Below are 14,363 nucleotides of genomic sequence, written 5' to 3' on the forward strand. Positions count from 1 at the left end.
TTACCTTTCTCAGGACTTTGGCACAAGCTGTTCTTGGTTTGGGAGAATGTCTCTCCCTGGCTTTTCCCAGCACTATCTCCTCATTCTCTTGACTTCAATTCCAACATCAACTCCTCAAAGACATTTTTCCTGCTGGCTCCACCTAAAGAATTAATGGCTCCTATTTTTCTAACCCAGTCCCTTGTTCTTCTCCCAGCATTTACTTCAACTTGCAATTATGTCTCCATCACCAAAAATCAGCTTTATGGAGTAAGAGGCTTCCGCTGTCTTGTTTATGGCTGTATCCTGAGCATCAAATCAGGGCCGGGCACTCAATCAAACACCCACTATCTCCTCTAGATGAACGGATGGGCAGTTCTCCAAGAAGGTCTCTGAGCTGTCTGGGTGTCAAAGGCTGGCTGCATCCCCCTTAATAAGAAAAAACTGAGAATGGATCCAACGGTTCCTTTACAAGATCTCCTCCTTACATTGCACTTAACCTGTTGGTTGCTTTTACCATAAGGTGGAGCAACCAGTCTCTCGGCCCAGTTCTAACAGATTCGAATTTCCTGCTGCCCAGCAGAGTAGCCTAGTTCTTCCCCACTGAATGAGTTCTAGGCTCAGTGGCGGTGCCTGGGTCTCATTTTTCAGATAGGTGGGTTGAGACCCCCAGAGGTCAGCCTTTTTACCACCAGAGCCCAGTCGGCACTGTGAATACCTGTCTACCACAGGCTGTACCTCTAGCCCCGCTTTCCCCTCAAGAACCCTCTCAGCCATCTTCTCAGGATGAAGGTGAGGGACAAATCTCGGCAGGTGGTCCAAAGAAAGCCTGGTATTTTTTAGCACCAAAGCTACCAGAAGCCAGTCTTTACCTGCCGGTGGGTGTGTAAAGGAATAAACGTTAATTTACTATTCTAGGTTGGAATCCTACCTCCACTCCCAGCCTCTGAGGCCCGGCAGGAACGCCTTTCAGTATCTTCATTCAATTCAGCCATTTTTCTAACCCTGCGCTCACCTCTCTACCCGGTCACCTCGTCGTGCCCCGCCGCGAAATGTGGCCCCCAGAGCTCGCGCTCTCAAGAAGGCTGGGTTCCGGTCGGGTCAGTGACAACGCCGACGTGGCGTCCGCATATTGCGGAGGCCCCAAACGCGGGGTGCGGGTCCCGCCTAGGCCTACGCCACGAACCCACCCGGCGGGCGCCGACCAGGGCCGCCTTCGCCTCCCGCCCCGCCCAGAACGGTTCGAAGCGGCCCGGGGCCCCGCGGGCTCAGCCCAGGCGCGGACTGGAAGGCCGGGCGGGGCGGGGCGGGGGCGGGGCTATCGGCGGGGGCGGGGCGCGGAGGGCGGCGCCGCGCCGGGCGGCCCAGGGAAGCGGCGCCCCTTTCTCAGCAGCCACCCGGCGCCGCGCCCCCTGCCCCGCCCTCCGCGCCCCGCCCCCGCGCTCGGACGGCCTGAGTCGCGCCCTACCGCCCCGCGCCGCCGAACTTGCTCTAACTTCCTTGGCCGAGCCCGGCCGCGTCGCTGCTGTCGCCGCCGCCGCCGCCGCCACCGCGCCCGGGTGAGTAGAGCGCGGAGCCCCCGCTGGAGCGTCGGGCCCTGCCCCGCTCATTGTCTGAAGCCGATCCCCCCCACTCCCCCCAGCGCCCTCTGGGGACAAGGACTGATCCCCTGGTCCAGGTTCGGTCCCTCCAGCGCCCTCGCTCCTGCCCCGGGGCGGCCCGGCGGCCAGCGCTGGCTTTGTCTGCTCAGATCACCCGCGAGGGGCTGAGGCCTTGGCCCGGACCCCGCTGAGCCGAACTCGGGCGCCGAGCGGAGTGAGAGCCACAGCGGTCGACCCAGCTGGCGCTCGGGGTTCTGTCGCCCTCTCCCTGTCCGCGTTCCCGGACGGGTGCCTGCTGGGGCCGGGCGTGGGTGGGAGCACTCGGGGAGGGAGGGATCAGATCGCCGTGGTCTTGGGCTCTGCTCCCCTCCCCAGCCGCGAGCCTTGGGATGGGCACTCCTTTCGGTTCCGCCACCGACCCTCGGCCGCCCGGAGCTCGGGCTAGAGGGTGGAGGGTGGCGCCGACCGGGGAGGGCGGTCCCCTCCCCTGCCCCCCAAGTGTGCTCCCAGTCGCCCACCCTGGCCCTAAGTCCCATTCTGCCCTTCACGGATTTGGGGCGGTCGGAGTTTGAGTAGGTGGTGATCCTGCTTCTCTGTGTTGGTCGTTTGGGGTTGTGCTTGGGAGCAAACCCAACTCCTGATAAAACTGGAACTTCGGTCGAGTTGGGTCTGTGGCTGTGGAGTTCGTTCGTCCCGGGCCACTGCTCCTGCCCGGTAGGGGTGATGGTATTGGTAGGTAGGGTGTGTGTGTGTATTTGTGTAGGGACTTGTGCATCAGGACCGCTGGGACACGAATCCAGGGGAACACGAAGTTGGTCTCTCGCTGGAAGCAGTCCGTGCTGTTGGGAGTCGTGGGGAAGCGGCTGGCCCCCGTGTTGGCCTGGCAGCTTGATCTGGCAGCAGTGTACCAGTTCGCAGGCTGTCCCTGGTGGTGGGGTCTAGGGGCATCAGGTCAACCTGGGCCCTGAGTGCAGGGCATTGCACTGGAGCCTGTGCAGCTGTGCTCTCTGAACCATAGTCAGCTCCATAGGATTCTTCCCCTCTTCTGAAATGGGGGTTGCCCTCTGGTTGATAAAAGTGGGTGGAGCTGCTTGCTAAATCCTTCAGGGTAACCTTTCCCCTTCCCCTTGACCTCAAGGTACAGGAAGTTAGTGCCTGCAGAGTGCTTGGGTCACCCTTCCCTGTTGGTGAAGCGAAAGCTGGTGCCTTGGTCATCAAAGCACCCCAGCACCCCTACATCACCTCTATCGTTCAGTAAGCCCTGTGGAAGGCCGAGCGCCCTTGTTTCCAGGGATCCTCCAAGGACCCTCAGAATGAAACTCATACTCCTCCGTGATGGCCCTACATGTCCTTCCAGCTCCTCTGCTATCTCCAAGCTTTGTCTTATCTTGAGGATCCATGATGTCTGGGGGTCAGGCCTTGGAAGCCCAGGCTACTAGATGGATTTCCCCTTCTGTCTTCTTGCATCCTCACATCTCTGAACTCCACTGCTTGAACCACTAAACATGGTCTTCAGTTCATTCAACAAAGCGTGGTTGAGAATCTGTGGGGTGCCAGGCATTGTTGCAAGCACTGTTCTAGGCTCACAGCTCCCTGATTGGCTGTCAGTTCTATGCGGTCTTAGAACCTGGGCTGGACATGTAGTAGATTCTCTGTAGTGTTTACTAAGCTGAACTCAGTCTCAGCTTAGCAGCACTGTTCAGGCACTCGAGTTCAAGTCCACTGGTGCATCCTGAGGTTTGTTGCTGCCTTTAGCAAGAAAATTTGGAGAAGGAAATGGCAACCCACTCCAGTGTTCTCGCCTGGAGAATCCCAGGGACGGGAGAGCCTGGTGGGCTGCCATCTATGGGGTCACACAGAGTCGGACACGACTGAAGTGACTTAGCAACAACTAACAAGAAAGGGCAGGGAAAGGAAGGAACCGCGGAAGGGTTGACTGCTTAGGAAAGTTCCATCCTTTGCCAGCTGGGTAGCTGTGCAAATCTCTGAGGCCGGGTGAGGGTGCCTCCCATCCCTCCCATCCCGCATTTGGGAGTGGGAGGACAGAAGGCATTCTCCCTGGGGGAGGGGAGGGAGCTCTGCCCCATGGGTCCTGGTGGCAGTGAAGTTTCCAGAGAGGCCAGGAAACTGGGAGTTCTAGAAGCTCTGGGTTGTGGAAGCATTTCCTGAGGCCTCACGCTAGGGTTACCTTGTGCTCAGGGATTTGACTTCCAACTTTTACTGGGACAGAATTCAGCTTGGCAATGCTTACAAAGTGCCACTGTGCCAGTCCTGGGAAACCTTTGCCGGATTTAAAAACTGGAGGAGTTACGGACAGGCTTATAGCAATTACATGGAATGTTTAAATGTGCAGTAATCGTGTTTATTAAGACAATGTTTATTGAGACATACCACATACTATCGAAGAAGCTTTGTGTGTATTCATTCATTTAATCCTTGAAAGAACACAGTGCAGTGGGTAATGTTAATGTCCCACTTTACAGATGGTGAAACCATGGCCCAGAGAGGTCACCGAGTGAGGTCTGAATGTGAACTGGGTTTTCTCATATCTAATTAGATAAATTAGATAAAGCCTCCTCTCAGAAGTGATTCAAGTTGATTAGTACACTGAAGAGCCTGGCCCACAGAGGAGCTAGTAAATTCTTCAGTGCAGGTCCCCTCATATCCTCTGCTTCTGAAAGCATTTCATCTGTCTGGGCACAAAGCAGGTGTCTCTGAACCCCTGCTGGTTGACTGTCAGTGTAGCTTTTATCTCCCTAAGGCCAGGGAATGGGAAGACCAGCACTACCCTGCGCAGAAGACTGGGGGGTGAGTCATTGCCTGTAGCTGTCTAGATAGATCAGGGTTTGCCGTGGTAACAGTCCTCAAATCTCAGAGGCCTGAAGCAGTGAAGGATTATTTCTTACTCACACCACATCCATCGCATATCTGCTTTATGTTGTTCTCACCATGGGACCCATGCTGATTAATTGGAACGCTCCTAGTTACTTGCACCTGGAGACAGGGAGCACAGTGAATCTCACCCTGGCTCCTAAAGCTTCCATCTAGAAGTGGCGTTTCAGTAGCCAAAGCAGTCACATGGCCATACTTCCCTGCAGGGTGGGGAGCAAAAGAGGACTGGAAACATTTGGGGAGCAGCACTGATGTCTGCCACCTGCCCAACACTGTGCTGTCTCTGTAACTTATTTCCAAGGTCTAGATCTGAGTGTTGTGTGTTTCTGTGTCACCAGGAACACCAATCATGAATTAGTCAAAGAAATGTCATTTAGGTTAGAGATGAATTGAGGTGTCACATTTGAAGGGCAGAGGTATGGTGAACAAAAATGCTTATTAGCATAGTAAGAGGTGGTCTGTAGAAGCAACTTGTTCCTCTGACCCTGGACAAGGTATTTTGAATTCCTTGGGTTCTTCTTTTGCTTATTCATTTATTCAGTCATCAGTTCGTGGGCCCAAGGACTGGTGCAGAGACCCTAGCCAGGGATTCTCATTAAGCACTTGTTTAGCTCCTTGCCTGGCATTCGGGGCTGTGAACTGGGTTCCAGGATCCCTGTTTACTGCCGCTGGGTCCTGTGGCCTTTAAGGAAGGATGGTATTACCCATGGGATGGGAAGCAGGCTCCTGCTCCCTGTCTCTGCCCTGACACATCAATCCTTGGATTTCTTGTCTTCCTCATATTCTGTATGTGGCGAGTAGGGGCAGCCAACTTTCCTGGAAGCAGGAGCAGGCAGAAATACCCCATAGGCTTTGCCCTTCCCCTTCCACCAGTGAGATTCCGAGGCTGAGCTTGCAGGCCTTGGGGTGTGGAAAGGTAAAGTGGTGATGTTACCTAAAGGATGGAGCCACATGGAGATCAGGCTTGGATGTGGGGTTGGGGTGGTTCTCTGGCCTGTGAAGCAGGTGGAACCCCTTTGTTAATTGCATTTTCCCACCTGGGCCACCCTTGCAGGGTGTCTAAGAGCTGGCTACACTTTGCACCCTGCTTTTGTGCTTTGTTGCCTGCTTCTTCCCTGGTGACTTCCAGCAAGGCCAGGAAACCCTGGCGGAGGTGGTGAGACCTCAGGTTCTTCTGCTTGTGGTTAACTCACTATCTTTGGGCATCTTTCCTCCTTTTTCAGGGCTTCTGTTTTCTTATCAGGAATACAGGGAGAGGTAACGGTTATCTACAGCAATGGTCTCGATTTTGGCTGGTCATCAGAGTGCTCAGGGGACTACATACACCAGTTTTTTGAAAGTCTTTGGTCTAAGTGAATGCCAGCATTCCTGGTTTGTCTTATCTTCATTATAGCAATGGGGGTAATTCATAATGTGTCAACATCTGTTTTCTCCTTTAACAGCTTGTTTTTTTTGGTTCAGACAGAAAAGTGGTGTGTTGGACTAGTAGAGGGTCTGGCCTGGCCAGTGGGAAACAGTGCCCTTGCTGGTTGAATGTACCAGTGAAGAATGTTGTCCGTCACACAGAGTGGACAGTGATGAGGCCAGCTTTCGAGCTGTACCTACTTTGTAGCTGAGTGATCTAGACAAGCCTTTGAATTTTTTTTCTCCCTTTCTTGGACTTGGTGTTTTCATTTGTAAAGTGAGAAGAATCCGCCCTCCCTGTTCGTGGTGGAGTTACTGCGAAGCATATACACTTCAGGTTTGCGATGCAGTATGTGCAGCTCTTGAGTTAGGCTGATATACTCTGCTTTAGGACTGCTGCCATGACTCTGATGGCTCCCAGCAAAGTGCTCACCAGCTGCGGGTTCTGGGAACCCCACTTCCTCCATTCTTGGGCCTGGTGGGGGTCCAGTGGGGCTGGGCGGGGCTGGGCAGGGCTGTGGTTTTCTCTTAGGAGGCAGCAGGCCTGGTAATCTGAAATACGGTGGGCCTGGGCAGGCTTCTGGAGGTCTGTTCTGTCTCCCTCACTCAACAGCCAGAGAGAAGTTCCTGGAGCCCTGGTGTCCATCAGTTGGACAGCTGGAGGGACTGGCCTCTCCCTTCTTGGGCTCTGTCCGCTTGTGTCTAGTGGCTGTGAGCTGTGGTGGTGGGGCCTTTGGGATCCTAGTCAGAGGTGCATTCCTGGTGCTGCCTCTGTGTCTCCCTGGAATTGAGGAGAGCTGAGGCCAGGCTTTCCTGTATGGGTAAGGTTTGGGGAGAAGTCACGCTTTGGGGCTGAGTAAGGGTTGACTCCGAGAAAAGGGTTGATGAACCTCCCCCCTCTCTGGCTTTTCCCTGTCCACCTGTACTAACCACTGGGGCCTGTGCCAGTCTATTTTGCAGGGCCCAAAAAGTTTAAAAAAAAAAAAAAAAGGTTGGAGGAATGTGTAGTCCTGATCCTCAGGAGAAGGGCCCTCAAACAGCAGTTGGAATTACATGAGTGTTTCCTGAATCTCTTCAATCCATACCCTGAGGTCTGAGTGGTGAGCCTGGGAGGGCCGAGGGCAGCAGCATATCCCTGGATACAGTCCTAAGTCAGGGTCTGCAATTATGCATCAGAAGCCCCCCAGGGCACCATGGGAAACTCAGGCTTATTGGAAAGTGGCAGGTGGGAATAAGGAATATGATCGCCCCAGCTTCAGATTTGGTCTCCCCTGGAGGGGCTACTGGGTCCCACACACCCTGCTCAAGTTCAGGCCATGGTGTGACTTTTGGTGTGTTTTGATGCCCAGTCTGGAGAGCCCATTCAAGCTTTGCTCAGGACCTAGCTCTTTCCAGGCCTCCCGGCTGCAGCCACCAGCTGCTCCAAGGAAAGGCTCCGATTGCCCACTTGAGTGACCATTGCTGCGAAGACACTCTGTTTTCCTCTCCAGGTGACCTCCCTGATGTCTGGCTACTCTGTAGCTGGTTTCAGCCCTTTACTTCTTGGCCAGGCAGACATGATCTGTCCCTGAGGATTCTTGGGGGAGGCCAGCGTCCAGCCCGAAATGCCAGCCCCAGTTGTTCTCACACTCCAGGTCCAGGAAGACTTAGAGCTCCATATTGTTCAAGGAAAAAAAAAATATTATTCTGACACTTGCGAACACAGTAAGGTAGACTTTCTTCAGGACTGTCATGATAGGTGTAAAGACTATAACAATGGAGTTTTGCAGTAAGGGAGAGAGATTGGGCTCACCCCCAAATATTACAGGGAAAAGTGGGAATTTATAGCCAGGGAGCAGAGTAGGGGGAGGGGTGGATGGATGGAGAATTTATGAGAGGGTAGGGTAGTTCTTTGTTAACAGACCTAACAGAATTCTTGCTGAAGTCAGGCTAGGGTGATCAGATAACGTGGGGGATGCTGCACTAGGAGGGTGAGGATTTGGTCAGATGTGCAAGGTGACCAGCAGTGGAGGGCTGGGGGATCCTGGCTAAACTGCCTTAGCGGGATTCTTGCTAAAACTGGAATCTACCAGGACAGCGACAGAAGGGGCAGGGGGCTCAGAGGAGCCTGACTGGCTCCGTCAAAGAGACTGTCAGTGTATGAGGCTTCAGCCTTTGTTCGGTCTTGCCCACGCTTCTCGCATTGGCCTGAGCTCATCACTACTCACGCTTGTCGCTCAAGAGTGGTACCCTCTTTGTGGGCATCACTCTCTAGGGTTCCAGAAACCCTAGTCCTTTTCTTTTCAGCATTTACTGGCTCCTTGGCCCCTGGCTCCCTCACAGTTGGCCCCTTGACCACCTTCTGCACCCAGGAAACAGCCTTGGGTGAAGCCTCGGCCTTGGTTCCCTGTGGCCCACCAGTGCTGGCTGCCCTTGTTGCCAGATGTGTTGGGAGCCAGATAACAGCCTTTTGACTCTAGACAACCCTCCCTACTTGACCCTCTTCCCTCGGCCTCTCTACCTTGTGTTTCCTGTTCTCCACATTCTGGGCAAACCAGTCCGACAACTTTATGGATCTGTTTCTCTCCCACAGGCCTTGGATACAACTGAACTGCCTGACCTGGGCCAAGGGAGGTGCAGTGGGTGACTCTCCCCTCCCCACCCTGCTCCACTGCTGCAGCTCCAGGGCCTTCTGGCCGGATCCCCCCCTACCCCCAACTGCTTCCTTCCGCTGTCTGTGGCCTTCCCATCCTCCTGGTTCTCTCTGACCTTGTATGTTTGCTCACACCTGCACAGATGACCCTGTTGGGTGTGTCTGCTACTCTTGGAGGTGTTCGCGTCTCAGTAGCCAGCTTTTTAGGAATGACGCCACCCGCTGTTGTGAGAAAGAAAAGGGAGTGTGGAGAAGACCTGCTGGCTGCGGGGCTCGGAGCCGTCTCCACTTCCTGAAGGCTGGCTTCCACCCCAGCAGGGGAACAGTGGACCTGTGCACCCATCCTGCCTCTGCTGTCATCGTCTCCTTTGTCCTCGTTGCTTCCTGTGAAATATAAGTAATGATATAAACAAGGGGCCTGTCAACAACAAAAGAGCCAGGAGTTGCCTTGAGGTATTCATTCCCAAGGGAGTAGGGAGGAGCCAGTGGCGTGTACCCTGGTGCAGGGGTGCAGTGTGCAGATCTCTCTGGGGCTTCTCTGGGCTGGGGAGTCCTGATGCTCTCTCTGTGTGAAGACAGATGCGGGGAGGGGCAAGGGGGGAGGTGCCAGCTGGGATGCTGTAGGATTCAGTGTGTTGAGCATCAGTGCCTACCTGGGTGTGGGAGCCCTCCCATTCATGCAGAAAGACTGTGGGAGAGGCCAGCCTTGGTCTGATGGACCACAGCTCCTGAGGGCCCACTGAAGAGGGGGCCAGAAACTTGTTTCCAGTAGCTGAGGTCCGAGGGCTCTGGCTGCCTGCGTGATTCTGCTTGTCATGAAGTCTCGTTTGTACTCATTTATTTCCAGCCTCCTTGTTGAACATTGAACACTCATCAGAAAGCCTCTTACAGAGTAGGGGATCCAAACTTACACCTCCCCCATTTCTAGCCACCTTTCTCTGTGGCCTGGGCACTCTGCAAGTCCTTAGGGGATCTTTGTGGTGGGCTGGGGGTGGGGCAGGGGACCTCTGCTAGGTAGAGACAGCTCCATCCAGGAAGCACTCACTCCCTGCCTTCCAAGTGGCCTCACTCCAATGGTCTGGCCCATCCTGGTTCTAATAGGCATTGTGTCATACCCCTCAGAAGCCAGAGAGAGACTGAGATTAGTTATTCTGTTGTCCCTTAGGGGGAAAATCACTCGGAGGAAATACATCAGTGCTTCTGAGTGCAGAGTATTTATTGATGTGTCAGTTAAAGTAGGCTTTTAAACAACATGTATGTATCCCTTTAGTAAGGAGCAAGCGTGCACACCCATCTCGCAGCTCCATTTTGCAGCTTGCATTTCCTGAAAGGTGCAGGGAGTTTAGTGGTTAAGGGATTGGAGTTTAGAGCTGGGATTTTGGAAAAACTGTTTTTAGCCTGTCCTTGGAGTTGGGCCAGGCCTAGAAATCTGTTGAAATAGCTTTCTTCAGCTGCTAAAATTGGGATGGGTTCGTAACACGAGGACCTTGAGCCTCACTGATGATTGGGGAGGGCCCTGAGAAGGGTCCCTGCCTAGGCCTGGGATGCCTGTGACTCAGCGCCCCCTGATCCTGGGGGTCTTACAGTCTCATCACAGATGAAGTGGACCTGGCTACAGATGGTCCTCTGTATGGAATAACTTAGGTTTCCTTTCTGCCTTGGTCAGAATCCGCTCTTGGTCTTCCTAGGAAGACTTTCTATTTTGGGACCTGGGGAGGACTTGTGAGCGGGGAGCTCTATGAGTTGGTATGTCTGTCTTTATTTCAAAGACTGGCACCCCCTCACCCCACCCCCACCCTTTGCCACTTCTTGTTCTAGGGAACCGCCTGCAGAGAGCTACAAGCCAAATTTTTTGTGCTATAAACGAGGGGTTTTAAATGTCAATTCAGTTTTAACTTTTTTCATTTTTAAAAATACATGTTTTATTTTTAAAATACATATTTATTTCAAAGATCTGATATGTAGTGAAAATTAATATTTCCACCCCTGGCTCCTTCACGTCTGCTCCCCTGGGGCCACATAACCATCACCAGGTGTTGGGTGCCTAGCGAAGCGTGTCTGTCCTCTTGTCTGTCCCCATGCCGTACACACCTAACGGTGTTCTGATTTCTACCCTCAAGTTTATCTCGGGATTGTTCGATTTCAGCACACGTAGTTCAGGCCATTCTTTCTAACAGTGGCATAGTATTCCTCTGTGTGGTCAATCATGGTTCACTTTATCAGCCTCCTATGGATGGACATTGAGGTTGCTCTCAGTGTTCGGCTGCTACAAGCCAAGCAGGAAGGAATGCCTTGCATGTACACGCTCCGAGGTCTGTTGTAGAGATGGCTAGGTGGGGCATCCAGGCTTGGGGTGCTTGACCAGAAAAGAAACATGCTGTTTTGATTCCAAGAGGGAGAATGAACATTTCTGAGTTTTCCTTATGGAAGGATCTTGTGTTTATGCCGTCATACCCTCGAGCTGGAGGGGCCGTGGTGCTGGCTCGTTCCCATGTGGTCTGAGCATTTCAGCTCAGGTCGTCCTGCCTCTGGAGCACCTGGTGTTTGTAGCCTTTGGCTGTGCCCCGTGGGCCGTGCAGCCTGTGCACCCAAAAGTGTGATTATAAGAGTGTGAAGAGGCAGGCAGAGCCAGGTAGGGTCTCGGGAGGCCAGGCGTGGGGAACTTCTCATACGTGGGCTTGAGTGACCCTAGGAGTTTGCAGGAATTGAGCCGGGTATGAAACCTGGAGTCTTGCAGAAACAAACAAGGAACTGGGGATCAGTTTTTAGAAGAAAAGATCCTCCTTGGGTTTCAGGGGTTGGTGTGAGGCCTCTTGTCCAGGTCTCACTAGACCATCCACCGCCCTGAGATCCCGCATCTTCTAGCTGCCCAGCAGCCTTGCCTGGCTTTGGGCAATTTCAGGCTGCTCTGGAGAAGACTGCCACCCTGTGATTTTAAAAGCCTGTCTAGAAGGCACCTGGTGTAAATAATAGATGAGTTTTTCTGTTTTGAGCAGGCAGCCTCCTTGAAGAGCAGATGCAGGGGGTGAGGACAGGTGAGGTTTTCTTACTGGGGTGGGTTTGAGGGTTCATGTCTACTGGGAATCCTTCTGGGGGTCCTGGGAGTGCTCTGGCAGTTTCTTCACCCCTGTGGCCACCGTGCGCCCCTGAAATGACCGTAATATTCCCCTGTCTGGCTCTGGCGACCTCATGCCTAGACAGGGCAGGGCAAGAAGGGAGGAGATTTTAGGACTGGCTGGCAGATAGCTCCCCTAAAAAGCAATGTGCTTGGTATGACCCTGCCCTGGTGAGTCTGAGGCCCACATCTCTGCCCTCTCTCTCCCACCATTGCCCTTACATGCCGCCCCGTGAGGAGTCCACAGCTTCCCATGCCCACAGCTCTATTATATGGGGGCTGGAGCTTGGCGGCACACAAGTTTCTATTGTGGCCGGGTGGCAGCTAGGGCTGACCTGTGGGGCTGAGGAGGTGGGGCCTAGGGACTGACAGTGGAGCTATTCATGGGCTCTGCCCCATTTCCTGCTGCCTCCCATTGTGGACAATTTTGGGGGGAGGGGAGGGGAGGAGGAGAGGGGGTGGCCAGTGCAGCTATTGTTCCTGGCAGTGGGAGCCCATTATGCTTAATAGAAGTCCTTTGATGAACAGATCTTAGCCACTCCAGGGCCCCTCTCCTGTTCTCTGATGTTGCGTGAGCTGCCTAGCCCGACCCTGCCCTCTCTCAGCACTCCCCATCGCTGGAAGTCTGGAAGGATCCTGCCCTTTGGGTACTTCTGTCAAGACTCCCCTTCCTCCCTCTCAAGTCCCCAGGTTCTGCCTGGAACCTCCCTGGGTAAGAGCACTGAGCAACTGGGCAAGGAGTAAGGATGCCCAGCCACCTGCCCACTGCCTCTGGGAGTGGGTTTCTGCCTGAGCTCTCTCGGCCCAGCTGCATCCTTGGGTGGGGGCCAGGCGTGTGCCTGGGCAGCTGTCAGTCTTGAGGCCCCCACTTTCCTTTGTACTTCAGCGCCCCGTGTCCCTGGCCTCGCTAGAGTACTCAGCTGCAGAAAAGCCTGCTTGCTGGCCGGCCGGCCTGCAGCCTCCTCGCTGCCTGAGCCACAGCCATTTTTCTTTGTTCTGCCATCTCTGGGCTCTTGAATCTCAGGCAGGCGGTGGCAGGCTGGGCAGGCAGCAGGCAGCGGGCACACAGCACCAGCGGAAGCCCTTATGACATGAATCTTCCCACTGAGCCGATGCTATGCGGTCTGCTTGCTATACCGTCACTTCCCCCAGCTGTACCCCCGGCTCCCCAGTGGTGCTGAGGTTTCTCTTTGTTTAAAGAGGGTCTTGCCATCTTATTGGATCACAGTGCTGCTGGCTTGTACAGTGGGGACAGAGAAAGGGCTCGCCTGTTCATGCCACTGAAGATGTGTAAGAGAGGGAGAAGGACTGAATTCATGGATGCCTTTGGGAGCACCGTCCTTCTGGTCTTTGGCAGAAAAAGCCACTCCCAAGTGCAAAATGTGATCTTCCTTTACCTCCTGGTCCTTCTCCATGAAAGAGTCATGTCAGGACAAACTCTTAGCATTTAGTGGCAGGGTAGTTGAGAAAACAGTGATTTTTGTTTTTTGGGGTTTTTTTTCTCTTTTGAAGGGTCTCTATGGTTGTGGTATTCAGTATTCTTGCCTGGAAAATTCCACAGACAGAGGAGCCTGGTGGGGGCCGCAAGAGTTGGACATGACATAGCGTGCACGCGCCCCCCCCAACACACACACACACACACACACACACACACACACACACGGCATGCGCCACCCACACCCACCCCCCCCACACCCATCATCTCTGCCCCTTTGCATCTGAATGTCTCTCATCCTCAGTTTTTGGAGGGCAAATTGAGCTTCCTCCTGGGGAGTCTGATTTTACCCAGTGTGAGGTCACAGCCTAAGCTGAGGGTTACTCTTTCTGAAAGTGTGCCCATCCCAGCTCACAAATCTCCAACTTTCTTAACTGCAGTCTGTAATTGTCTCCCTGCCTTTGACATAGAGTTATTTGGTATGAGAACTCCTGAGCTCTCACTACTTTCTGTATTTATCATTTTATCTTTCCAAAACCCACCCATCTTGAGATCAGCCTGGCTGTCTTACCTGACTCATATCAGCCAACCTCCTAAATTAGGAAGCAGGTCCCAGGCCTGGACAGGGTTGCCCCCTTGGAGTGCCCTTATTGCAGCAAATGTTGAACCAGACTCAGTAAAAAGAGCTAGGTTCGCTGTCATAAATGTTGAAACACAGATGCACCTTTTAGGGTTTTTTGTTTGTTGTTCTGTCACTAAGTTATGTCCAACTATTTTATGACCCTGTGGACTGTAGCCCACAGGGCTCCTCTGACCATGGAATTCTCCAGGCAAGAATACTGGAGTGGGTTGCCTTTTGCTTCTCCAGAGGATCTTCCCAAACCAGGAATCAACCCCTTGTCTCTTGCATTGGCAGGTGGATTCTTTACCACTGAGCCATCAGGGAAGCCCAGTTTTTAGGGTAGTTGGGCCCAAACGAGGGTGGGAAAAGCGTGATTGAGGCAGCATGCTGCTCCGGAAAAGCACAGGGAGGTAAGGCGAAGCCCTGGGTCCCAGCGGTGCCGCTGGCCTTCCGGGTGACCTTGGTCACTCATTTCCATGGGCGTAGGTCTCTGGAAGATGGAAAGGTTGCTCAGATGAACTTTGGTTGTTTTTGAGCCGGGACTTTTTGAGTTCTATGAAACTAAGTCCAAAATGCTTGTTCACTACGCCGAGCCCCTCTCGCCACCTCTGGGTACGTTTTTGGGAGAAATGTCATTGGACGGGGTTAACGGGGCATCTCTTCCATGGTTTTTTCCCTCAGGT

The 14,363-nt window shown here is 53.6% G+C and overlaps 1 protein-coding gene across 1 annotated transcript in view; it reads left to right on the forward strand.

Moving 5' to 3' along the window:
• Positions 1–1,390: 1,390 nt before the first annotated feature.
• The window catches only part of TSPAN14 (tetraspanin 14), a 56,479-nt gene continuing 43,506 nt past the window's right edge, over positions 1,391–14,363 (forward strand). The window contains exon 1 of the mRNA XM_025284860.3: positions 1,391–1,538. The gene's annotated coding sequence lies outside the window, so the exon portion shown is untranslated. The remainder of the gene's footprint in view (positions 1,539–14,363) is intronic.

The sequence above is a fragment of the Bubalus bubalis genome, chromosome 4, assembly GCF_019923935.1.
Source record: "Bubalus bubalis isolate 160015118507 breed Murrah chromosome 4, NDDB_SH_1, whole genome shotgun sequence".
In the NCBI taxonomy this organism is placed as follows: domain Eukaryota; kingdom Metazoa; phylum Chordata; class Mammalia; order Artiodactyla; family Bovidae; genus Bubalus; species Bubalus bubalis.